At 45.2% G+C, this 26,271-nt stretch overlaps 1 protein-coding gene across 3 annotated transcripts in view; it reads left to right on the top strand.

Moving 5' to 3' along the window:
• Nucleotides 1-26,271, top strand: part of LOC139756541 (inactive tyrosine-protein kinase transmembrane receptor ROR1-like) — a 535,210-nt gene that overhangs the window by 406,938 nt on the left and 102,001 nt on the right. Inside the window, exon 1 of one of the 3 annotated variants that reach the window (XM_071676099.1) lies at nucleotides 21,031-21,058. The exons of the other annotated variants lie outside the window; for them this stretch is intronic. The gene's annotated coding sequence lies outside the window, so the exon portion shown is untranslated. Of the gene's footprint in view, nucleotides 1-21,030; nucleotides 21,059-26,271 lie in introns of those variants that run through there. 3 annotated transcript variants of the gene reach the window in all.

Raw genomic sequence — 26,271 nt, 5'->3', positions numbered from 1 at the left:
CATGGTGTGACTAAAGGCTTGTACCAGACAGCTAGATGTGTTGGCCTTGTGTCAGCGGTGGGGGGTGGAAACGAGGCCCCACTCCCAGCGATCCTAATCACCTCTGTTTATTCATTTAGTGTTGCTTGATGTGGTGATACTCACTGGTACGACGATTGTGAGTGGGACACTCACGGCATAGTTTGGGGTCTGTCAGCTTTTGATATTGTTTTTTATTGAAGCGGTAATACATATTGACCTACATGAATTCACTCATGCATATTGCATAAACACACATGGGGAGATACTGTAACTTTGATAATCGAGATGACTGGCTGTAAGGATTTTGTGAGGGCAGTGCATTCCTTGACCGTATCATTACCTTACAACGTCACTGCGTTGTATCAGCCAAGACGGTTTGGCAGTTCCGCTCTTTTGTTGGGGGCGGCTGTGCTCAATTACTGGCTTCGTGACTAGTGGGGTGTCTGCAAGCTGTGTTAGCTCTGAGTCACACCTCCCTTCATAAAGGATATTTAAAACTTGGGAAGGCGTACGGGTAGTAGTGGCAGCCTTTCCCTCTGATGGAAGTAATTTGCGAGTTACCCCATTGCTACTCTCTTACAGGCGGGGCTGGAGGGGAGGAGGAGGGCATGTAAACATGTGGAAGGTAGATGGACAGAGGAGAGGAACAGACACCCAGAAAATAGCGTTCCTTCTTGTGCTGCTTAGAATTCAATGAGGCCTTGTTACTGTTGGATGCCTGAGGTCGATAACAATAGCCAAATTAACTAGAAAGGATTTGAAGCATAATCGCCTCTTGTTATTGCAAGCAGGCCGGGAGGGTGAGTGAGGGCGGGAGTTATTCTTACCCGCACAGCCAGACAGGACCACTTCTTCACTGTCATTCTCTCAGCACCAGTCCGTCTCCATCATTCTCAACGCTGCTTTCTTATAACTCTTACGACCGCTCTCTCTCTCTCAGTACCCGTCTACCACCACCAAAATGTACCTCCTACCACCACGTTCCTTAGCGCCACTCTCCCTGCGACACTAACCTAACCTACACCACTTCTCCAGACCCTCTCTTCATCTCTGCTTCTCAGGACTGCTGTCGTTCCTCACACCATTCAGCACTAGTATCTGCAGCGCCATTGGCAAGTACCACTCATTATTAGCCGCGATGACCACACCTCAGTGACACCTGGCCATCACCACACCCCGGCAAGAATCCCACTCAGCACCATTTCTCAGGACTCTCTCTCTCTCTCTCTCTCTCTCTCTCTCTCTCTCTCTCTCTCTCTCTCTCTCTCTCTCTCTCTCTCTCTTAGAGCCACCTTTTCTCAGCCTCACTTCCTCTCTTCACCACTTGTCTTTCCCACGGCATCGCTCCCAGCATACCTCTCTCTCGACATTTTTATTTTAGTACCAGCTCTCTCTCTCCCAGCTCCTCTCCTGTAGCATCATCATCTCAGCAGCACCTTCTCCGAGATTCACTCTTGTAATACCACTCTCAGTACCATTTCTTCCTTCCACACCCGTCCCTCACCAGCACTCTCTCAGCGCCCCGTCCTAACTTACACAGACCCTTGCCACAACGTTTCTCAACGCCACAACGTCAGACAAGATAATCTACATACCAGAGATATTACTGCATTAACCTCCATTACGAACGTCTCTCACCTCACGAATGGTCAAGAAATTTGTCATGTTTGCCGTTGGTGAGGCATAGATATGGAAGAGGACGAGCGTGGTCGCCCCTCCCGTGTGGTTATAGATATTGCTGAAGTTTACGTCACACGAGGAGGGTCATCTTTCACTAAGAAGTTACAAAGGAAGAGGGAGCCAAGCACATCAACTGGGTCTCACATAAACTAGTCTCAAATGCCCACCTGGTCCCCGTCGCTACAGCTACCTGCATCACCAGTTCTCTCTCTCTCTCTCTCTCTCTCTCTCTCTCTCTCTCTCTCTCTCTCTCTCTCTCTCTCTCTCTCTCTCTCTGAACCTGTTTCATAAGCATCCATTCTTACTCCTTTCAAAACCTAGAGAAACTCAAGGGAAAATTGGTGGGTGAAAGGTCTCTCATCGCGAAATTGTGGAGTCTCGTCAGGTGTTCTGTCCACCAGTGGTCGTATCATTCTCCCGTGACGACAGCGGCGCCGACGAAGCTGCTCCACACAGGAACCGCCTTAAACGAACCAGCGAATATGAGATGACGCAGATGAACCGCGTTAGATGAGTTACGTTAAACTATACATCCAAACCATGTTATCTGAATCACGTCATGCGAACCATCTGGCATAGAACGTGTGGATCGGCCGGTACAAGCGGATAATCCGGTTCTCCTGACCTACGGGACTGTGTGAGCTGACTCTGACGACAGAGGACCTGGCTAGCGAGGCGTGAGGCCCTGATAATGAGTTCTCGTAGGTTTTCTTGGTGGTTCTCTGGTCGAGGTGGATGTGGGCCAGCAGGACGGGATGACAGAGAAGACGGTTGATCACAGAAATTAGAGATGAAATACAAAAGCGAGACAAATGGGGGATAGAATGGTAAGAAAACCAGAAGTAAAGGTAGGACGTTCTCGGGAAACATATGGGCCTGCCTTTAGAAATAATCCTTCTGATATCTCCTTCGTATACCCCTCTCTCTCTCTCTCTCTCTCTCTCTCTCTCTCTCTCTCTCTCTCTCTCTCTCTCTCTCTCTCTCTCTCTCTCTCTCTCTCGCTTACTACATTTAACTCTCACCACTGGTACTACTCTCACTCTTGTTTCTTGGTTCTTTATTACAATATGTTAACTTCTCTTACCTTTACATTGCCCAGCTTTCCTCAAGACTCCCTTTATCGTATTTACACATCCTGATTTTCTTCTCTTGTTTTCATTTCTATCTAGTTTTCCAAGGCGCTCAAACCGCCTTTCTTGCTCCATCCCTTACTTCGGGTCTTACATGGCTTCAGCTTTCAGACTTCCCACTTAATTCTTCGTTCCTTGCGGCCTTCCCTACTCCCTTGGCCCACCGAGCGTCCCCCCCTGGAGTGACACCGAGGTAGTGCCCGCTGTGTCGGAAGTGTTGGAGGCCGTAACTATAGCACGACCCAGCTGGTGATCGTGGGAATATTTGCTGTGATGGTGGCGGTGCAGATCTTGGGGGACATGTTCTTTTCTTTTGTACTTGCCGCTCTGCTGATGGGGCAGAGATGGAAGGGCTGATGGGAAGACCGGGGTATAGGGTTGGCAGGGGAATTGAGGTTACGGGAAGGCTCGAGGAAGGGGGATAAGGGGAGGCAGGAGGGAAGGGGTGAGGGAGACAGGAGGTCATAATGAAGACAAGTGTGTGGGTCCAGGTCCCCGGTCGCCCGGCTGGCCAGTGCCACAGTAAGCCAAGCCTATGGCAGCCACACTTCCTCCGGCTTATCATGAAGAATAAACAGTTTCTTCCGCTAGACGGAGGATCATGGCGTCCCCTGTGGTCCTTCTCGCTGTTTATCTTGGAATAGACTGCTTCATCGTGCTGGATGATGAATTATAAAGTCCTGGATCAAAAAGTTTATTCTGCCGAACAAGAGATCATGAAGACATCTGTATTTATTTCCGTAATCTTTCTCTTCATGAAATAATTGTTTACTTTAGTTGGCCGAGTGATGATTTCTTCCTAGAAATTACGGTTCGTAAGTTTGACTTTGGCAAGGAGTCTTCTTTTAACGGTTTATTGTGTTTATTCCTCAGAGTGAACAGTTATTTGGCTTGTTGAGGGAAGCAATAGATTGACTGATGGGTAGATAGACTGCTGGCTGTGTGTGTGTGTGTGTGTGTGTGTGTGTGTAACTATAGTTATGGCTGTTTCTCGTATTTTTGTGTCCGTGGTTGACTTTCACAATATTCTTGGACTTTCATTTCTTTTTGGTGGAGGTGTGGTAGTAAGAGTGTACGATGCATTTGTGGGAGTAAGAGTGTAGTGAGGGGTGCGGGTGTGGTAGAAAAAGTTTGTTGTAGGTTGCAGGTGTTGTGAAGGGTGCAGGTTATGGGACATGGGTCCTCGTTGTGTCTGGAACGGTATTGGAGACGCACTGGGCGGCTGCTGTTATTTCCTCACTGCTTAATAAAGCTGGGCTTTATGTGCACAGGTGTTCCTGACCCCCGCCACGTAACAACTGCCACCTTGCTGCTCCTGTTCCTCTGCAGGCAGCCTCCGACCGCTGAAGCCTCCAGGAAATTATACTAACGCTTTTCTGAAACCTCCAAGGAAGCCTACCTAAACTTTGTACGTCTGCTCTTGTGGATATAGCGGAAGCACATTTATGTACTGTTTATAGGATAGAATCTTTATATGTAAGAGAAGACCATGATTTATTTTACCACAAATTTTATTCCTATGACTTCCATTTTGGCGAATAATTTGTTAATATTTTCTAACTGCATTGTAACTCCTATATCTAATATAGGTACGTTTGTGCTCGATAGTAACGATGATAATGGTGGTGTTAATGATACTAATAATGATAACATTTTTGCCGACCTTTTTCGCTGTTTCGTGCTTTCGCGAGGTAGCACTAGGAAGGGACAAGTTAGTCTCGGGGGAAAGAAGTTCTCTCTGCTTCTTCGCGTGTTCGTAGTCTTGGAAAACACAACATACTTAGGAGGATTTCCAGCCACTCACTCTTGCCAATCTTAGTCGCTTTTTTTATGGCACGTACAAGATGCGTGGGCAGTATTCTTTCTCCTTTATCCCCAGAGATGATGATAATAACAATATTGATAATGATAATGATAATGATACTAATAATAATAAGAAGAAGAATTGTGAAAACTATCGATATAATGTTTATTATGCGAGTCTTTTCAATTTTTATGTATATTCATGACTTTCTGTTAAGTAGAAAGATGAATAGAAGCTGCTTTAATAAACACAAGAAAAACGATTTATTAGGAGAAGCAAACACTGGACGTAGACAACTGGCGAGGATGATGCTGTCCCTAGTAGGTGTGACCTGTGCAGTTGAAGAACACAATAAGTATCAGTATTATAGTAGTGATGGTGATACAGTTCATATGCTGAGGAAGCTCACTTAGGAGGTAAGATGATGGTGTGGGAGTGTCGTAACGACTTAACCAGTCATACTTCAGTCCATACCAGAATCAACACGACCCACACGACTGGCTGAAGTATACTTGTTGCTCAAAAAGGCGTCTAGAAAGCCAGGATTGTGATTACTTCTTCAGTATCACTGAAGTAGTGACTGCTACTGACTAAATGTTTTATGGGAAGCTGTCTCTTGTTTCCATGTTTACAGTCTTTGTTAACGTGTAATCACTATGGAGATTGAGATAATCCAACCAGTTATTACAGATTTTATCGCAATTTTAAGAATTTTGTCTTCAGTTCATAACAAGTAGAGAGGCTTGTGGCGCTGTTTTCTTTTCATTTTTTTATGCATAGAAGGAAGTACAGTATAATCTGTGAGTGGATGAGGCGTCGTGGCGGCCGAGGGAAGAGATGATTGTTTAGTCTAGACATCAGACTTTCACAAATGGTTTAAAGAAGTTTAAGACGAGTGTGTCTGTTGGAAGACAGACGAGAGGTGGGGGACCACTAGCGCCTTCCCTGTTATCGACCCTCTGGATAAACAATTCCTAACCACTGCCAGCACTCCTAATTTCTCTCTAATATGCCTTTGGTTATGTGTAAACCTTTTATATTCGTAGTGACCCAATTTGATGATCGTGTTGACGGTGATGGTAATGATGATGGTGATGACTATTATGATCCTGGTGGAATATATCATTTCTTCGTCAATATCTGTAGACGTAAATATATTTTGCGTACCCACTGCCTTCCGTGACAGATTTAGACATATTCAAGCAAGCCCTTCCAGCCAGTAAACATATGAATAAGTCAAGAGATCAGTGAATAGAATGGTACATGAATGAATAAATGGAACAGATTTAATGTATATATTATGAATATATTATGCTCACCAGCACCCTCTCCAAATTTAGCCTTCTCACCAGGAGGTTTGGGTGGGGTCCAGTAGAGGTCTTCTCGGTTATTTAGCCTTCGTTCAGACAACTTTCTTCATAAATGTTCTGTATCTTTTGTATATCAGACCTGATTAGGATTCACTCCATATCTGTAGAATTTTATAGCTACAGCATTATGAATGTAGGTCTATGTGGAGCATGATGGGTTAAACTTGTTGGTCAGGAGGCTCAGGGAACCACAGCAGCTCGCCCCACCACTGCTGTTCCAAACAAGTGGATGACGTGTTTGGGTAAGTGTGATAGATCGTGTCTGCCCGAGCCCCATGATTGCTCTCTGGCTGATGAACGTGGCCTCTGTGCTTCCTCAGTACTCTTCAGCCCCTCGAGCGTGACGTTACGACCCTTGGGTATGATGGCCTTTTCTGTGACCAAACCCTTAAGGGTCACGTCAGAGGTCAGGTCATGATGATGTTCCTCAGACTTCTACCATCGCGCTCCAGGGTCGTACCGTCATTCTTCCAGCTAGTCCTCATCGTTATGATAAATTTCGTATTCTTTATGCTTTGGTTTCAATAATGATATCGTTTTCTTTACAGATCCCATTTTTGTCATTTTTAGAAAACATTTCATGCATCTTCAACTTACAGTTCCTCCTTATTCCTGTATAGTCCACCGAGGCCTGGCATTAGGATGTTGGGTTCTTTAGTATTCACTAGTCTTCGATCTAGAGGTCCGATCGTCATGTGCAGGTTCTGGTCGGAGGTCGGACAGCTTTATAAAGGAATGCCTTGTGTTAACTCTCATGGTGCAGTAGGTCATTAAATACCATTAAGAAATAGATTAAAATCCTGCTGTATAACGGGGTCTGAATTAACGCGACCCTTCATTCCGGTTCTTAAATTAATCTTTTGTGTCCTGCGTGATGCTGTCTCTCCAAGGATATGATTATCTTTCTCATTATCGTTATATTAATCTTTTTAGTTCCTCTGTTGCTCATCAGTGCCGGCCAAGGAAAGCCGGGCTTCCTTTAACATATAAAACAGTGTAACTTTCGAGACTCTTTGGTCTTTTGCTGAGAAAGTTACGAAACATTGTGAACCGACCGTTTGAAGTTGTCCAGAATTAACTGCATTAGTTGCCTCAGAGCGCAGTGCACAGCCTCGCCCGTGCGTGGTGCGGTGGCCGTGTGGGCCCGGGTGCCGTGGCCGCAAAAACTCCGTTTCATCATCTGGTATCGGTGAAGACAGCCGCTGTGGCTGGGATCATGTTTCTCAGTCATTCTGTATTGCATCCTTTACTTATCTTATGGTTAGTATCTTTCACATTATCCTTTCCATACAACCTCCAAATCCATCGTGCTCATTAGGTATCTTAGTAATCATCTATGCCATCTAGTTGTACTATCTTGAGTAAGTTTCTTAGTATCTTCATTTTATATTCTCCTTCCTGTATATCTCATTCACACTAGTTTTTGATTATTCTTTTTTCGGTAGTTCTTTTTCACTTGGTCATTCGTGCAGCTCGGAAAATTTGATATAATTTCGTTTCTTTCCGTCAGGGTAGAAATTATTTTGCTTCCTTAAAGTGAATAAAGTGGGAACCAATTACTTGGGATTGCCAAGACCATTGGAAAACAACAGCAGGTTGTCAGTCGGAAGACTTGAAATTGCAAGTATGAAGGAGCTGACAGATGTATCTGAACCAGACGTTTGAGAGTAGGAGCAATCCGACTTATCAACTCTCACAGTCTGACCTCGCAACTTGGTCCATTTGCCTTACGCTGCAGTGCTCGTCCACTTCCCCACTTCAGTAGTTATTAGTTAGGTTTCTGTTCCCGAGAGGTGGCTGCTTGTGTGCCCCCACCATTAGGTAGACCACGTAATTCTCGGGAAGCTGCTGCATCGCATCATTACCGTGTGGCTCTTACCAAGTTATGTGTAGGACGTTGTGGTGTAGTTTTCTTTCCTTACTCCGAGAATCAGAAATTCTTTGCCCCTCGTGTCTTCCTAACTACTATGACATTCCCAATTTTAGTAGGCAGATTTTCCACTTCCTCCAAAACATAAGACTTCGTTTCTTATTGCTCCCCCGTTTAACTTTTTTCATGATTCATTTAAGACCTATCCTCGATGTGGACCCAGTCCATGACAAGGGCCTCCAGCATTAAAGGTGTCCTGCAAAAAATCCTTCGCTAAATTTGGTGCACTTGGTGCAGTAGCTAAAGTTTAGTTTTCAACTCTTGCTTGGACTACAAATTCTGCCGCCAAGATATTTTACCGTTGATAAACGCTTTCATGGTCTTCGATTTTGTTGTATATTATTTTCACATTCTGTAACGCTTTAGATTTTTAAGAATCATCACTTGCGTGCAAAGTCTCTAAGCTTAGGATTGCTAGAGAATCCTACGAACGTACTGCTGGAGGACTAACGTCTAGAAAATGGTGGCTGCTTCTTGGTCATTGACTGTTTAGAACTGGCTTGACTTTTACTGACTCGGAAGTTGTTGTATGAGGCAGTAGGAGGAGGGGGTGTGTAGTAACGCTCAGTTATGAGGGTCACAAGGTGTTAGTGAGGCAGTAAAGTTGTGAGGGAGGGAGTGGTGTTAGTGAGGCAGTAAAGTTGTGAGGGAGGGAGTGGTGTGTGTGTGTGTCATGGTCCTGGGTCCACGGCCTGCATTCCTCCTTCTGCACCCCAAGTCCCAGCCACCCTCCTCCCCACCTTCTGTATTTATCTCCATCCACCCTCCACCTCCTCTTTCTCTTGTCCTTTCCCTTCATTGACTTCTACCTCTCATCCTTAACTTTCTTCTTCTTCCTCTTGTCTTTCCTTGCCATGCCTCACCACAACCTTCCTGGTCCCGGTACCTGTTGTCCGGCGCCCTCCTGCAGAGGAGTTTCCGCCTCTGTGCTGCTGTGTGTGGATGCTTGTCTCTAGGACCTGGTCAGGACATTCGGACACACTGTTACGTTTAATCACAACTTGTAGAGTCGTGGTTAGAAGTCCTGCGACACGCCAGAAGTTCCGTAGTCCTAGTATGCCCCTAGCTGCAGCTGTACTGAGCTCTGTCTACGGCTGTCAAGAATGGGTTCTGCACTGCCTCGACTTAGCGTGTTCCAGAACTTTTGTCCACCACTGTATATACCGGTGACAAATTAAATCACAATCAGAATTTCCTTCCCTTCTGTACCTTTGAAGTAGATACAGATAAGAGTTGCTGTCTTCTAGAAAATGGCTATCGACCTTGATCCTGGTGATCGGCCCTGAGTTGATCGGAAGCTGCCCATCCGTGCGTTCTAGTTAGCTCATTTAGCTTAGAGGCTCCAGGGACGTTCATTTCTTCCACTACCCTAGACAACACAACATCCTACAACAGTTGCTGACTCTTTTTGAAAACCCTGATCGTCACATCCTGAGACCTGAGATGTCGATATGTAACACTTCCCAGGCAGACGACCGCACATTGAGGCGTCCAAGTTGTAAGGATATATTAAACAGTCAGGGTCCAGTGGGCTCGCCAGCACGCCTCACCGGAAGCTAATCACAAGCTTGGGTGATGGTGATGGTGGTGGCGGAGACTGGAGGTTGATGGTAACAAGTGGCGGTGTTAGTAAAGGTTGAGTGGTGGAGATTGTGGATGTAGTGGTTGGCTGACGTTGGTAGTGACTTCTGAATGGTGGTGATTGTTAAATGTTCTGAGTTTTCATTTGAGTATTGGTGACCGTTCCAGAAGTTGATTGATAGTTGTGATGATGGTTGAGTGGTTGTGATAGTAATAATGACTTAGTAGTTGTTGCTGAAGTGATTGTACGGAGCGGTGTTGGCTGGCATTGCGTAGTGCTTGATGCAGCAGATGTGGTTGAGTGTTTTTGGTGATGCTGGTGCTGAGTGGTGGTTGGTGTTAATGGTGGTGGTTGTAGGGTTAAGTGATGGTGATGGCAGTAGATTGGTAGCAGGTGGTACTGGCAGTCAACAGCGTCTACCCTGATGGTGCTGGGCCGGTGGCAGAAGGCTCAGGCTACTGTGGTGGGGCGTTGTATAATGATGAGTTCATGCATAGTAATTTCCTTTGCTCTGATTGGTAGCTCCAGCCTCTCTCTCTCTCTCTCTCTCTCTCTCTCTCTCTCTCTCTCTCTCATTTCTCCATTTCTAATTTTTTTCATTCTCCCTCTAATACTCTCCCTCCACCTTCTGTTCCACCCTGCAGGACTCCTGGCGTCCGGTTCGGCGTATCCTGCACACACACGCTTAGCCTAGCATCATGAGTAGCCTTCATTATACCTAACAAAGAAGTAACAAATGCTGTTGCTGAGCGGCCAGAGAGGATGAATAGCCTCAGAATGTATAATGAAGGGGCGTTGTACATCCCTGGCCTCACCAGCTCTTATTTTCGTAGGTCCGCTGCAACTGAGGAAAGGCTAGCACGCTAAGGTGTTCTGGGAGCACCTTCATCACTGTTGTCTCTCTCTCTCTCTCTCTCTCTCTCTCTCTCTCTCTCTCTCTCTCTCTCTCTCTCTCTCTCTCTCTCTCTCTCTCTTACACACACACACACACACACACACACACTTCTACAGGAGGAATGGGGTGTAGTCATCAGCGGGGAGAAGCGCCCCCTCTATGATAAAAGCGGTGGCAGTAGTAGAGCAAGCGTTCAATACTGCTCTCCCCAGAAGTAAGTGATCGTGGTAGTTAACACCATGAGATATAATGTGGTGTTACGTATTCAAGCACTGTATCCCACACCTCCCTCACACGTGCTCTTGGGAATGGTGTAAGAAAGTATACGGATGAAGGAAGGCAGTGGTGTTTATTAAGTAGCCTTAGGCCTTTGGGGGGACATTAAGCCCGTTTTCCGAAGGTTAGTTATCTAATTCTGAACAACTGGTAAGTCACAGAACATGGAGTCTCCAAGGACTATTGTTGGTGTTACTTAACATTTTGTGACCTGTGAGAAGTAAATGCTGGTTTCTATGACCAAACACAGTGTAGATCAACAAGCAACACTACTAAATTGTAGGCTAAGATCATAGGAACAGGTCCTTCAGTTAATGACACCTGTTCCTTTGCGTAGGTTGAAATAAATAGTGGTTTCTGGCGGTGTTAGTTTGTTGTTGCTGTGTGGTAGCAGCGTTAGCGTGTGTTGGTTGTTAATGTGGTGGATTTGAAAAATTGTTAGGATTTCATTGAGCAGTGAGAGAGAGATAGCAGTAAGGGTCACTACCCAGCATGTTCCGTGTTCATAGTTTCCGAGGGACTTTGCCCTCGCTGTGATGTACACATCTATTCCATTTCCAGTTGCGGACCGAACAAGTCTTTGACCTTTTTGGGGCTATCATAATTTAACCTGGTATATTGTGATACCTGTAGAAAATCACCTGTTGTTTTTTCTTGTAGTGGCAGAAGTGTGTCAGGTATGAGAAGATTAATGCTGGTATTTGGGGTTAAATTGCAGGGGACAAGGGGCACCGTTGGTGGTGGACGGCTTGCCCATCTCCCAGCTATGTGCGTCATTGGACCAACATATTTTTGGACCGAGCTGTAGACGATGCTCATCTAAAAATCTATTTACCAACTTTTATGCCATCTTGACTCACTTTATGAGCTTCCTCAGAATTAGGTTAAGATTGATGACACTTTTGCGTCTCCCATTTCCCACCAAATGATCTGATCCCACAGGGCGACCGTGATTGGTCCAGGCGGCGCGAAGGCTGACGTGACTGGTGGAGACGGCTTGACCAATCAGGTGGAATGAAGCATGGTGACGTGGCAGGGGTAATGCGTCAGATAGGCAGGAAATATCGTAGCCTGAACGATACTGCGCCTTACGGATGGCTCTTGTGTCTGTTAACATGAGTGCAGATTTGGCTGTCAAATATGACACCCAAGTGGGCGAGACGAGGAAAGTAATAGAAAACCCCTTGAAGCTTTTCTTTATATATTTTCCCTTCGTCCAAAGCGGAAAAGTACGGAAATATCAGAAAATATTAAATCTGGCGTCGCAATGTGGCGGAAAACTGCTTACCGTCTAGAAATGAGCTTTCAATCTATGGTGGAAAGTTGACAGTGAGCCAGTCGTTTATGGAGCTTCTTGGAGGTCCAGTTTTTATCTGGGCTGAGTCCCCGGGTGGTGGAGCTGTTAAACTATAGTAGTCTAACCTTTGCTGAGAAACAGTTTTTCAAAGTACTGGCAGTTTTCTCCCAGCTCAGGACCTGCAGTATCTTCCGTTACTGTGTGAGTATAGAAAATTCCTCAGCATAACGACTGGATATCCACTTCAGGAAGCGTGAATTTTACTTGTCGACGGCTGTACCGTAATTACTCACTGTAGCTTACAAGTTACTGTTACTGAGTGGCACCGGCTGTACGAGGAGGCCATATAAGTACCGTATATACTTTTGCCTGACGTACGTGTAGCGGATGTTACGTCCTTGACAGCGTTAGCCTGGCATGTGTGACATCCGTGGCAGGTGAGACATCCTTGGTCGACTTGACATATCCTCGGATGACTTGACATCCTCAGCAGTGGGGGAGAGATGCCCGTTCTGTCCACCCCCTCCGTAGACTAGGGCCATAAAGGTCCGCCTGACTGGAGATGGCTACCGGACTCCCTTCTTAATGGCTCTTTCGATCGTTTCCGGATCTACCGCTTAGCCGGACACGGATACGGTGAGCAGTTTAATGCTGGGCTCGTGCCTGGCCGTCAACCGAGGGTCGGCTGGGGAAGGTGGAAGGATATACAGCTGTCCGCGTCACGTCTGTCAGTATCTGTTCTGGCCTGTGATGAAGCGCTCTCCAGCTGTTGTCTGGTGATATATATATATATATATATATATATATATATATATATATATATATATATATATATATATATGAGTAGTCAGGTACATCTGACATAGAGAAAATCCTGAAGTAAAATGCAAGATGATAAGAGTCTTGTTCGTCTACTTGGTATGGGTATATCATTAGTTGTAACTTCAACAGTGGATAACTTATTAATAATTAAATGTTCTTCTGCCGTGTAACTTGTAGCATATAATGGTTCAGTTTGCTCAGTGGGGATGAATAGAACCTAGAAGACTTTAGCAAGAGCTAAAACAAAGATGTGATGCAATCTGTGCCACGCGTAAATTGTTCTATATCTCTCTGTTGTAGACTTGTATTTTATCTTCGGCGCCGCAGTCCCATTGACTGCTAGCTAGTTGGTTGGTCCATCATCTTGTGATTCATTAGAGGGTTGAACTGAGAACTGTTGTTATTAACTATTTTGAATATATCCTGCGAAAGTACATTATGATAGTGCGTATAGACGAACTGTTATGTAAGAGTCGGAACATGAGTAGGTATTCGTCGATTAGTAATTAGATGAAAAGGTACCGCGGGAACACAAACACCAAGAAGTAAACAAGCATTCTCGTATGTAAAAACCTGTGGTCCAGCATCACGATCTGCGACACAAAAGATAAGTTTTATTGTGCAAGGTGATAAAGTTTAGCGTAGCGTAGAGGGACCCATCTCATTTATGACCTCCACCACACAAGGACTCTGCAAGGATTACAGCATCTGTTTTCTCTATTAGAGAAAGTCTTGTACTTTTTTCTTTTTGATTTGCGTTTTAATTTTATTTCTGATTGACATGTCTAGTACGGCATGATTATTGCAGATCACGGGACTATATCCAATTATAAAAACTTGTGTAGTACAAGTTACATTCAAGTTGCTGTTCATGTTGGTTGATATTAACACCTGAATTCTCTCATTACTTCCCCTCAAGACCTGTAAATTGCTGCAAGTTATGAATAATATCTTATAAAACAGTGTGTTCTTTGCTCCTATCTTAAAACATAATTGTAGGCCGTGTTTTTATGATCATGAATTACAACTGGTAATATGAGGTGAGAGGAAACCTGAATGGTTTGTTGATAACTGGCTGCATGTGGCTGGAGGCGACCCTGCTACTGGTAGGAGCAACATTACCTACATCTCAGATTAATTGGTTCCTCAACGTAAGGTTACTTACCTCACTAGCAGCATCTTCAGGGAGTCGAGAACCAACAGCTGATCCTGGAGGTAAAACATTATGTTGGATTTATGTGCTAATATGTGTTTTCGAGTGCGTTCTAAGTGTTTTCTTTGTAGTTAGTTATGTTTGCACTGTGATGAACAGTTATTTGCATCTCATTTTGGAAGTAATGAGTGGCGTAAACTGAACCGCTGGCAGCATCACAAACGTAAGAGCGCACCTTATGGAACCCTGGGTGAGTGAGACCGAGACAAGACTCGAACATGACACTTGATAAGCAAGACCTGCATCCTTGGCGTCATGATGCCTGCTGCCCTGGGCCAGAGTCGCCCAGCTTATCACACAGCTCCTCTTAAGTAGTGTAGCTAGGCTCCAGCATCATTCACTCTGTACCACACCAGTGATCTTAGTGAGTCATTAGTAAGGCGTCGTCAGATATTATCTTAATATACGTGTCTGATAAATATAGGCTTGTATTCTCCTTCACGTGAGAGGCTGCAAAGGAATTTTCACTCCCTCATTATGTGATAACTTGATGTGGCTTTGATACCAAACTGGTTCAGCTTGATGTCGTGCCCGGAGACCAAACTGCCGTTTTCACAATATTTTAAGCATTTAAGTATTTTTAAACGCTTAAACTTGACGGGCTGTATTGTGATGTTAGCTCTTGAAATGGATTACTACGGTAATTTGATGGAAGATAAAAAGCACTTAAAAGGTGTCATTAGCGAACATAATTCCAATCCATTTACTGCCGGGAGAGATAAGTGGTGGAGGAAGATAAAGGCATCACGGGAGAGGCGTGCACAATGGCGCCACGATGCAGTTCACAGCTTTCCTCCGATCATGTTACCCCACCTCGCACCGACGGCCGCCCCACCACACCTCCCGCCAACCCGCCACCGCTCCCCAACCCTACCACACACACACACACACACGTCAGCTACCGTGTCTCTACACTAACTTCACAACCACCATTGTGATTAACGATTACTTACATAAGTTTAGATATCAGAGAAAATTATAAGGGGTTGTAAAGAAAGTTGATCAGGTTAGTGGTAACGAAGTCCTGGAGTGGGTTGATGGTTGAGTTGCAGGGGTGGCGGAGCGGCCCACATGGTCACCTGATAGTGCAGAAGCCCCTCGCTGGGGTCCTCTTTGTCCTTCCTTCACACCCTATTAGATCACATGCGCCGGCTGCCTGCCATTCACCGCGCCGCACTGCAAAAACTTGGCCGAACATTATGCCGTTCGTCGGGTCGTAGCAGGATCTTTGTGGCCCGACCGTGTCCGCTCATGTTCTGCACTGGTCGGGCTACGGCGTGAGCCCAGGCAGCCTTCGCTTTCGTTGCTGTGATCAACACATCCAATGTAAACACTTGATTAAAAAGAGAAATCACGTATACGACCAACAGTTTTGCAGTTTACGTATGGTAACAAACTGTACCGTAAGTGGAGGTCGTGAGGTCACCTCGGGCTGTGTGGTAATGAGGTAAAGGAAGTTACACATAAACGGTACACAGCTGAGGTGACCTTGCCCAGTTACCTTCTCATGTGTGCCTCATAAAGTTGACTATCATTGCCAGAGCGATCGTGATGAGTAATTCTGTAATAACATTCAGCTTATGGCATGGTTGAATACATTTAGTGCATGACCGTGTAAAGGATATATATATATATATATATATATATATATATATATATATATATATATATATATATATATATATATATATTGATGAAGTAGACTTATGCAGAATACTGAAGGGATGGTGAAAACTGGTTCATTACCCAATTTTTTTGTAGAAAAAAAAAATTGAAGGTGAGGGACACTCCTAGCGTCAGACGTGAATGAACCTCATGAACATGACGATGCGACCCTGCATTGCGTCACTGCCCCCTTGGGCATGGTGACGTGACCTTCGATCTAACATCCAAGGCTCAGGTCAGAGGTCAAGCCTTCATTCCCAAGGGTCATACTTTGATGATCCTGGATAATACCGACGTGCTCCAAGAGCTTATCGTCGTGCTCTGAGTGTCAACACCAACAGTTCCTCAATTATACGTCCTTCACCACAGCTTATCTTGCTGAAGTCTTGCTTCTTAACGTGAGTGACAGCCATGAAGTCGAAGACATTAACACGGCCTTGATAGAGACTAGTTGTCTAGATAACAACATTCACTCCTTTTAACCCACAAGGTCACCACTTGGTAGGAGTGGACGTAATTGGTCATGAATGTAAGCTAGTCACCGGAGCAGGAGTAGTGGGATTAGGACAAACTCATTAGCTGGGACTGAGCGTGAGAATGCCCTGCACTCAGGTGGGGCAGGGAAAGCATCTTCTCTGAGGGACGGGACTAGACTTCCTGTAACGACAAGATACTTTTTCATATTATTTACGGAGTTGTTGGTGGATGTAATGGGTAGTCTGGAAATAGTGTTGCTTTGGTACCGATTATGATTAAGATAACCAAGAGGTGGTACTGGGTACGTGGTGCTGGTGCTTGGGTACTCCCGGGGTTTCAGTAATGTAGGTAGTAATGCTGGAGGAGATCTAGGGTCCAGTGTTGTAGGTGTTCTGGTAGTCACGAGGGTTCCAGTATTGTAGATGATGGTGATGAAGTTGTACTGGAGTTCCAGTGTAGATGGTGACGTGGAAGAGTTCTAGGGACCAATGTTGCAGGTGGTTGTGTTGGGTGGTAGTCATGGGGGGTTCCAGTGTTGTAGGTGGTGGTGCTGGGGGAGGTGAGACACGCTACACCCCAGCCGTGAGGTCCCACACCTCTCGACGCCCGTCTTGGGTTACCTTCTCCCCGCCACTACCCCTCCCTCTCACCCCAGACCATACTTCCCCCACTTGATGTAATTAAACCTACATTAAACGCAAGAAGTTAAGATTACCTTACAATTTAAACGACGATTACAGTTATTACTGTGTGTTGGAAGTGTTAGGTGATACATTGTTTGGTAAGGGAACCAGTGAGGGTGTTTCCTGAGGTTGACAACAATGTACAGGGCAGCAGTGTTGCCACCTCTCCTCCCTCGTGTACAACCTAGACTATTTTAATATTACACTGACACGGAAACTGTTGTTACTACGTTATTGACAGTTACTGTTTGTTGGATGCAGTATTCTTATAATTGTTGTGCGGAGTGAAAATGTAGGTTGTTTTCTAGTACTATTTTCATTAAAAAAAAGTCATGTCTTTTTTCCCAGGACGAGGGTATTTCAATATGTAATGGCTGGAGAAAAATATAATAAGTGTTCAAAAAGTTCTTTTTGGTAGAAAATATTTATATAGTTAGAAACCCCAGCGTCCTGTAGGAAAATTAGAAGCTCATTAAGAGCTCTTAAGCTGTGCAGATGATGCAAACTGGAAAAAATCTGATGAAATGATTTTTTATGAGATTTTATATGCATGAGAATCACATTTGTGAACAGGTGACAATATTGATTGATGATTAATCGCAAACGTAATTAGCTCAAGGTTAACTGTATTTTGTACATTACCTATTTTATCCGGAATAAGCATTATTGTTTTCATTATCATAATTACTAATAGTATATTGCTGCGATTTATGAAAGTATCATTATTACTAGTAGTAGTAGCAGTAGTAGTAGTATCAGTATTATTATCATTAGTCGTAGTAATAGTACTAGTAGTAGTAGTAGTGATAGTAGTATGTGTAATGATGTATTCTTACAGTGCTCTTTCTTTAATACATCCATCAACTTATCCCTGTTGCTTATGGGTTGAAAATACGTCTGTTTGTCAGAAGACACCGGATGTCCTGTGATGTACGGAAGTTATATAGACTGATTAGGCTTGTGTTTTGTGGCGTGGCTTTGGGGGCTCATCCTGGCTCATGTTGGTCACCTGGTGCTGTTGACTTCCTGCCTCGGACACTGGCACAAGCTGGTCATCTCCCCTGACCCACGCATGGCTGACCACAGTTTCCCGGCTTGATCACACGTTCGTCATGTCCTTATGACAGAAATTTTCTAGAGTAGCCTGTAGAACTTTCAGATACTCTCCATCTTAAGGCCAGAAAGGCTTACCTATTCACAGCTTGATAGCGGCCCATTTCTAGTTGGAGTCCATATTAGTGTACTAAGTTAAATTTCCTTCCATGTAAGGAGAGGTCACATGATGAACTGATTAAAACTCACAGACGTTAAGCTGTCATGTTACCATCATTCCTATGCATTTCTTCGTCATATGTTGTCCACTTGTATGTTTACCTCATTATAAACTACGTACACATTGCGGTAAAAATATGGTGGGACAGTGAGGGCGCCGCGCCAGGAAAGTTCATCTTGATCTTTATTTCCTGGACGTGCGACCTCCCGCTGGTGGCATTTCCCTTTTGTCCGGGACTTGGCCAATCTTTGTCAACGCCAGTTGTTTTTATAGTATGTTTCCGAAGTTAAGAAGACGCTTGTAGACATCGGCTAAGATTAGTTCTCTTGATAAAAGTTGAATGTGAGCAAAGTGGACCTTCTCTCTGTGACTTAATAAGCAACATGCTGCATCAGCAAGACATGGGTGTGGGTTCGAATCCTTGATATCGTGCATATGTGCCAGTGTGAACTGTGCATAGTATGAGCCGGCCTGGTCAATGTGACATTTTGATATCCAGATTTGGTGAATCCTCATCTTTTTGAAGGAGACCTCCGCCATATTGTTAAACATGACATGTCAGAATATATGTTGATGGTGGATAATGGTGTGGTCAGTACGGCCCTGTGTCCCGCCACAGTGGTAGCCGTGGTTCATATATCTTGTGGATGTCAGGTTTTATTTTTATATTTCCTACTTTGTGTCACTTTCCTGCCGCCATGACCGGAACAAGCGAAGGCTGGACGGAAGCCTTCCATGTAGCCACATTGTTGGTGATTTATAACGTTACTTCAGTGTACACAGTTGTCATGTGACTTTATTTCGGAAGATGCCAATATGTACGGTTTTACTGCGCGCTCACGTTTATATGTTCACAGCAAATCCAATTACCGTAACACTCCTGTGGCTGAGAGACTTATGCCCCTCAAGTCCTCATGTATCTCGTGTTTGTGTCCTTCCTGACCCATGCGTCTCCTCCTGTCTTTGTGTCATTCGTGCCTCATGTATTTCTGTGTGTCCCTCCCGCGTCCCATGTACATTATCATCCTTCCCCATAGTAATGTGGTTCTCACCAGTCTGGTGGCCTGAGGGTGAGCGTCAGGTGGGGGGACGTGGGCTCCACCAACCGAGGGGCACTACCGCAGCTCTAGGGGGCGCCGTCCCTAGGAAATCCTGCCCTGCAATTTATTTCGCTTCTGTAGAATCCAACTCGAAATTTACGGGATATTATCTTTTTTTCTCAATGTATGTATTTATTGTTATTGGTCTTTCACTATAAGTTACCATCTCGTGATGAGAGATACAACACTTGGTATTATCAGAGATCCTGAGCCATGTGTCATCTTTCTGACAATGATTTTTATTATAATGTTTCTATTACATCTGGCGGTTTTGCCTGACAGGGCTATAGTACACGTCAGTATGCAAGGTACAAAACTGGAGTGGCGTTTTAACTGTGATGAACGGATGTGTTTGAAGTGTTAGGTATGGATCCATTATGTAATCAAGATCTTAAATGGAGCAGAAAACATTTTATAAGCCATTCGATCAATAGTGGGGACGTGAAGTGTAGTGTGTGTACAGCATCAGCTGTTGCTTTTTGTGTTCCCAGCCTGTCTCCCCGCCCTACCACCATACCCCTGACCTCCCCCTGCTGGAACATCTTCATCTCGGCTCCTTCCTTCCCCTCCCTCCGGTTTTATACGACTTGTCAGCTCTGCCTCTTGTGTTCATGCCCGCCGTCCTTCTGTATACTGCCTCCCGTCCGGTTTCTCTCAGGCTTTTGTTCGGCCTCCCTCCCTCCGTCCTTGTACATTCCTCCCTTCCTCTCTGTCCATAATTTCTCTTTCCACATCATTCACTATCTTTCTGCTTACCTTATATCCACCATTCATTTCCATCTTCCCTTCCTTAACACCCTCCAGCTCCTCCCCACCATAAAGTCACCCCTCCATCCCCATACTTCTATGTCCACCTCAGAACTTCTTTCCCGTCCGCTCTCCGGTTCTGTGTTCCCTCCCTCCCATTACTCCCTGTCACTTTACTCCTTCCATCTCTCCTTCTTCAGACATCCTCACTGTTCGCCCTCCATATTCATACTTCATATCTTTACATGTTCTCTTGACGCATGCCCTCTAACTTGTCATAAGCAGATGATATCTGTCCCTCCACCTTAACAACCTGCCTTACCCCTGGCTGCAGTTGCTGCTCGGCTTCCTCCCTTGATGCTGCTCCATGACCGTTCCCGACTTCAGTATCCTCCAACACATCGTCTGCATCGTCCGTGCAGCCCCAGGTTCCCTGCCTCACATTAACACTCTTCCCCAGCACTGTAATCCTCTTCTGATATTATGTCGTCATCTCCCCCAAACCGTCTCAAGTCGCTATCCAGCCTAAGTCCATACATCCTCCTCCTCCGGTTCATCCCTTCATCCCCCCCCCCTCTCCCCTCACCTGGATAACCCCCACCTCGTGCTCAAACAAACTAGGGATACCTTCCCCACCAATTACTCCTCGCTTAACATGGATAGTAGGCCTACTGATCAGACGTATTAATAGGCCTAGTTCATTAAGCAGATTGGAGGGGGGTTTCGTCCTTCCTTTCAATTATATAGTCTTTAAGGAAAATTATCTTATCAGTTATCGTTATCTTAATATTTGATAAGACTTTATGGCCTTAATATATATATATATATATATATATATATATATATATATATATATATATATATATATATATATATATACAGTATGAGTGTTATAGATATAATCTTGATGACACATTGTAATCATTCTGCTGCCATTCCTGCAGTAGGACGTGTAGAGCCTTGTGGTTATCAGAGTAAGTTATGTCATTTATATATCTTGTTCTCTGAGTGTCGCCAAGTGACGAGTGCTCATGATCTGTTTGTGTGTTGCAGGTTGGTACAGCAGCGACGGGCGCGTGGCCGTTATCCTCCTGTAAGTATAGGTTTGTTTCATCATGGTGCTGTTGTGGTGCCGTAGTGGTGTTGTGTGCTGTCAGGACTCGTCGTGCACCGTCCAAGAGTAAGTTCACATATGATACTAGCATGTGAACACATGACCAAGTAAACGCAAATGATTTCTGCACACTCACACACACACACACACACACACTCACACACACACACACACACACACACGGACGGACGGACGGGCGGATGAGCGTTGGTATACAGGCAGCAGACCATCAGCATTTTTGCTTCAGTTTTAACGTCAGTTCACAGAACAAAGAAACAAGTTCTAAGAGTGTTTTCCTTCGCATGCAAATAAGGAAAGCATGATGGTGACTAAAGGTGAGTTAAAAGGAACTGTTATGTCTGGGTTCATGTTGTGTGACAGCTGTTAGTGTAACGTACCAAACGGCGTCACCATCTGCTGGGTTCCCACTACACCCCACTATTCTGTCTTCCTCCACGTAGCCTACTATGATGCTGTAATACGCTGAACTGATATTTATCGTTGATTTTCTCTTTGCTTACTTATCCGTCCAGGATTTCCATTCTTAACGCAGTGAGGTATCATTCTGGCATGTGACGCACTCCTGGTGTTACCCCGTCATGGTTGCAAGATAAGTAACCTTGCCACAGTAGTGGTTCCAAATCTTGTGTGTGATTCTTCCATTACCTCCCTTCCCTCTAGCTACTGTAACCTCACCCCCTCCCCTCCCACTTGCCACGATTTTGATTCGACTTGTACCGGTATCCCCAGCACATTTATTGTTCACACAATGCTCAGTCTGTGAGCGATAAGGCATAAGTATTATAGAGATCGTATAGGGACTTTCTATCCTTTCTCCCAGCGAAGATAACTCGAGTTGTTGCTCCCATGTTCTTCCCCCTACTCGACCTTCCAGCCACCCACTGGGGCCACTGGGAGGTAGGATATGTACTGCTTTATCTCTGGCTGTCTTCTTCCACTGTCTTGACCTGACTAAAATTTGGCATTCCTCTTCTCCCTCCCTCGATCTATCTTACATCATCATCATCATCATCATCTGTTCTTTTCCTTTATCCTCTCCCATATCCTCTCCCATCCGTTTCTCTTCCTCCTCCCTGTGCTACTTCTCTGTTCCCACACCTCCCTAGAAAGCCCACCAGCCATCCCACTGCCCTGGTGGGTGTCGCCGCACCTGCCCCGCTTGTGCCGAGGAGGGGGATAGGAGGGAGTGGCAGGCCGGCTGATGGGATTATAGCTGGGGGTTTAAGGGATTTTCCCCGCCTGTATGAGAACTGTTGGCCGGTGATCGTGTTGCGGCAAGATAGTGCTGGACCACCGCTTACTGTGCCCGTAAATTTCTTTGGGAAATTGCTTTATATCTGGGTGGTGAGTAGTGAGCCAGGAGAACAACGGTTATATCAATGTGGCACTGAGCGGTGAGTGCTATCAACAGTGACTGGCAACAGTTCACTGTCCCAATAACTTATTTTGATGAACCCAACTTCTGGTAAACTGTGGAACGTAAGACCCCCCGCTGCTAGGTATATGACGTATACGTGTGGAGAAAGTGTTTGGTGCCTACACAGACGTAAGTCCAGAGATCGAATTATGATATAAAAGGAGCTTATTTTAAGGATTGAGTTACAAGATATGGGTGTGGCAGGCGAGAGTGCTTGCAATGTGGGTGTGGCTCGGTGTGGTCCGTGGGCCAGACTTAGCTTGGTGTCGGCGCATTGTAGGGGGTGTTGTAAGCTTGGCTGGATATGAACATAGCGCGGGCGCAGCTTGGACAGGGCGTGGTGGGTTGTGTGATGTGGTGAGACGTGAACCTGGAGCGGGCGCAACGTGAACATGGCATGACGGGACGTATAGCGTAAGATGCTGTTTAGGGGAAGGCTGGACCATCTCTAATAAGCGACCGTGGGTCTTGAGTACCTTACCCTTACCAGTGCCACCTATAAGCTGGCTCACCCTCCGACATTTCTTGACACTCAGGGGATCCTACAGTGCCACCTCAAGGCTGGCACCCTCCACCGACACTAGGGGGACGTTACATTGTCACCTGGGGCTAGCACCCACCCCTCCGTCACTTGTTGTAACTCACTGGACGATCTAGTGTCAGCCCTCGACCGTCACCCTCCCTTGTTGACACTCGAAGGACGGTACATTGCCGGCTTTAGGCTGACACTTTCCCATCGGCTGTTGTTGACACACGAGGGACGCTACAGTGCTACTCCTGCGCTGGCACCCTCCCCCCACTACCTTTGTTGGCACTCAGGGGTTGCTACAGTGGGCTGGCAACCTCCCCCGCTACCCTTGCTGACACAAGAGATACGGTCAGATTAATCATAGACTGAACATTCATATGAAAATTCTGCTGTCACTGTTGAAGTACGCTTCCAGTTTAGGATTTTGAAGTTTACATTTTTTTATGTAATTCCAGCAGTGCGGTCTTGTGTAGCTTAAGTGATGATCAGAGTAATCTGTTTTTAAAGTAAGTTAATTACTTTCGTCGGATTACAGATAATATGAAAATTGAAATTGGACGCTGTGTTTTTGATATCCATATTTACGGAAAGGTTTTGTAAGTTATGTTCACGTGTATTTTGTGTTATGTGCGTTGTGCTCCCAACAGAACCTCAAAATATATAAATACTTGGATTTTCGAATGGAAACTTGGATGTAGAAATATTACCTGCAGCTTCAAAAACTTAATTAATCAAATATGAATTTTATAAGGTAATAGGGGATTACTTGGACATGGATTTCATAGGATGAAGGGGGACATCTTTGCCTCAGCAGGAGTGGAACCATCAGCCCACTGGCCTGGCGGGACCTGCTGGTAGGGCATGGGAGACCTGTATCTGTCGTGACTTTACTGTTACAAGACAGGAAGGAGAGACTGAGGCTGCAGACGTGGGTAGGGAGGGGCTCCGTGTGTTTGTGTTGCGGATGGAGGGGCAACAAGCCGGTAATGAATGGGTCAACCACGGGCTCCGCCTGGCATGGTCTTGGGACCGCACCTGCAGGAGGAAGGAACTGCGTGGTTGAGACGTGCATTTTGCTTACTTCTTGTTTATTGCTTTTTCTTCTTTTGATTCACCGTCGCTGATGCATTCGCTGTAGCGCCAACCAGCTCGTGCATTGACGGTCTTTACATTAGCTTATGACTTCAACAAAAAGGATCATTAGGATGAGAGTGGCTTGAACAGGACTGTGTCGCGAAGCAAGTCGCATGTCACAATGTTTTCATCTTCATATATGACTGAGCTGTTTGTAATGCAGTCAGCTATCATACGTAACGCTGTAATCATTTACGTTCCCCCCTCCATAACCTCCTCTTAGGTTTGGAAGTGGGAGTTGGGGGGAGGGGGGGGGAAGGGTTAGATATTAATTACGGTAGCTGCAGGGAACTGCTGCGTGGTCCCCGGCTGAGGAAGCCGTTGCCAGCGTTTAACAAGCAGTGATGATGGCGCGGTAGGGGAGGAGGGGAAATTTGATGAGGCTTTTGTATTTAATGATGTATTTTCATTAAAATAATTTTTTTCTATTTTAATTTGGCTTGCGAAAGAAATACTGTATTTAGAATTTGGGTATTTCAAAATAATGAGTTTAGTTAAATTTCACTTTTCAGTGAAACCCTAGTTTAATGCATCACTAAGCAAATTTCCGGAATTTAACTCGTATCAGAAATTTCGAGTTGAAAATTCTGTAATCATAATTTAACCCCCAAAATCACTTGCCTGCGGAAACACCATTTTTGTGTTGTATGAAAAATGTTGAGGGTTCAGGCGAGGTTTGTGTTTCATTTCCGTGGATGCAACACCCTCTGTGGTGCACTGCCACTAGTAGACCCGACAGTGCGAAAATTCTTTTTAAGAAGGCCAGCAATGGAGGCCCACTGTCGGTTGTTGATGACCTGAAGATGACTATAAACGTGAAGAAATGGCAACCTCACCAGCTACCAGCTGGCGAGGCCAAGCTTGAAGTCCCTCACGCAGCCACTGAGGCCGAGATAAGACACTCACGCAGCTGGTCCGCCTTCTGCCTTAGCCTCCATATTTCTTCAGACGTGCTTTTTGTAGTTAATGTAAGCCAACACAAATTTTCGCAGCGAGTCTCGGGTGTGCATGTGAAATTAGCACAGAGCTGAGCAACAGAGTTGCGAGAAGTACTCCCTTGGTGCATGTTAGGCCGTCCGCCGCCCGGAACCTACTTAAACAGATTTCCATCGTATCCTGCTTGACTGTATTTTTGCACTATATCTACAAAAGTACTGTGTGTTAAGCGTAGAGGGCACTTCATTTTGTTAGTAATAATGTGTGTATATGTGTTTTACTTGAGCTTTGTTTCTAAAATCGCGTACATATAAAAGGAACAATGATTTATGTGAATGCTTGTGGATGGTTGGTTTTGGGTCATGAATATGGTTAAGGTTCAGGAGGTAAGATTTATCAGATAGTGGGATTGGCGTTCCCCAGATAATTAACATTAAATCAAAACTAAATCATTTGTCTAACACTGCGATTGATCATCCACTCATTTGACACCACATTTCATCTCACATCTTGAGGCAGCCCGTGATGATTATCAAGTCATCCAGTATGTAGACATCTGGTTACTGGTATGACATAGTCAACCCCTTGATCCTCGACCATAACAATATGACCCGGATATGATGCCCTGGCCTTTGACCTGAACCTTAAGAGTCATTATGCCCAGGGGTGCACCCTGTTACTCTAGGGTTAGACTCATGGGGTCGATTTGCGGCAGCTGGCGTTGATGTTAAGTGTCTCACCATCTGGAGACAGCTGCTGCTCGGCGGACTGAACCAGCTTTTAATCCATCAGGAGACCATTGGCTTGGAAACACCAGGGGAGGGCTGTTCAGGGTGAGAGGGATAGGAGGTGAAGTGGTAGGAAAGGGTTGGGCTGTTAAAAGGAAAGGTGATGGAGGAGATGGGTTGTCAAGGGAGAATACAGATGTTTGGGAAAAGTGGGAGGGAGTTTGGTGAGAGACAGAAGGGAGGGCGTCACCATCAGCTGTCCTCTGTCTCTCCCAGGATCTGCTTCACACCAATCGATAATCATTATCAACATTGATCAAGTTAGTTTCTTTTTTTCCTGTTTCAATCCTTTGTTATTTTACGTGTAACTTGTGTTTGATGGCAAGATGATGCGCTGTATGTATGCTTATATATTGTGTATATATGT

Source organism: Panulirus ornatus, chromosome 22 (genome assembly GCF_036320965.1).
Source record: "Panulirus ornatus isolate Po-2019 chromosome 22, ASM3632096v1, whole genome shotgun sequence".
NCBI lineage: Eukaryota > Metazoa > Arthropoda > Malacostraca > Decapoda > Palinuridae > Panulirus > Panulirus ornatus.
The sequence above is the reverse complement of the archived record's forward strand: the minus strand, read 5'-3'. Positions and strand labels throughout refer to the sequence as shown.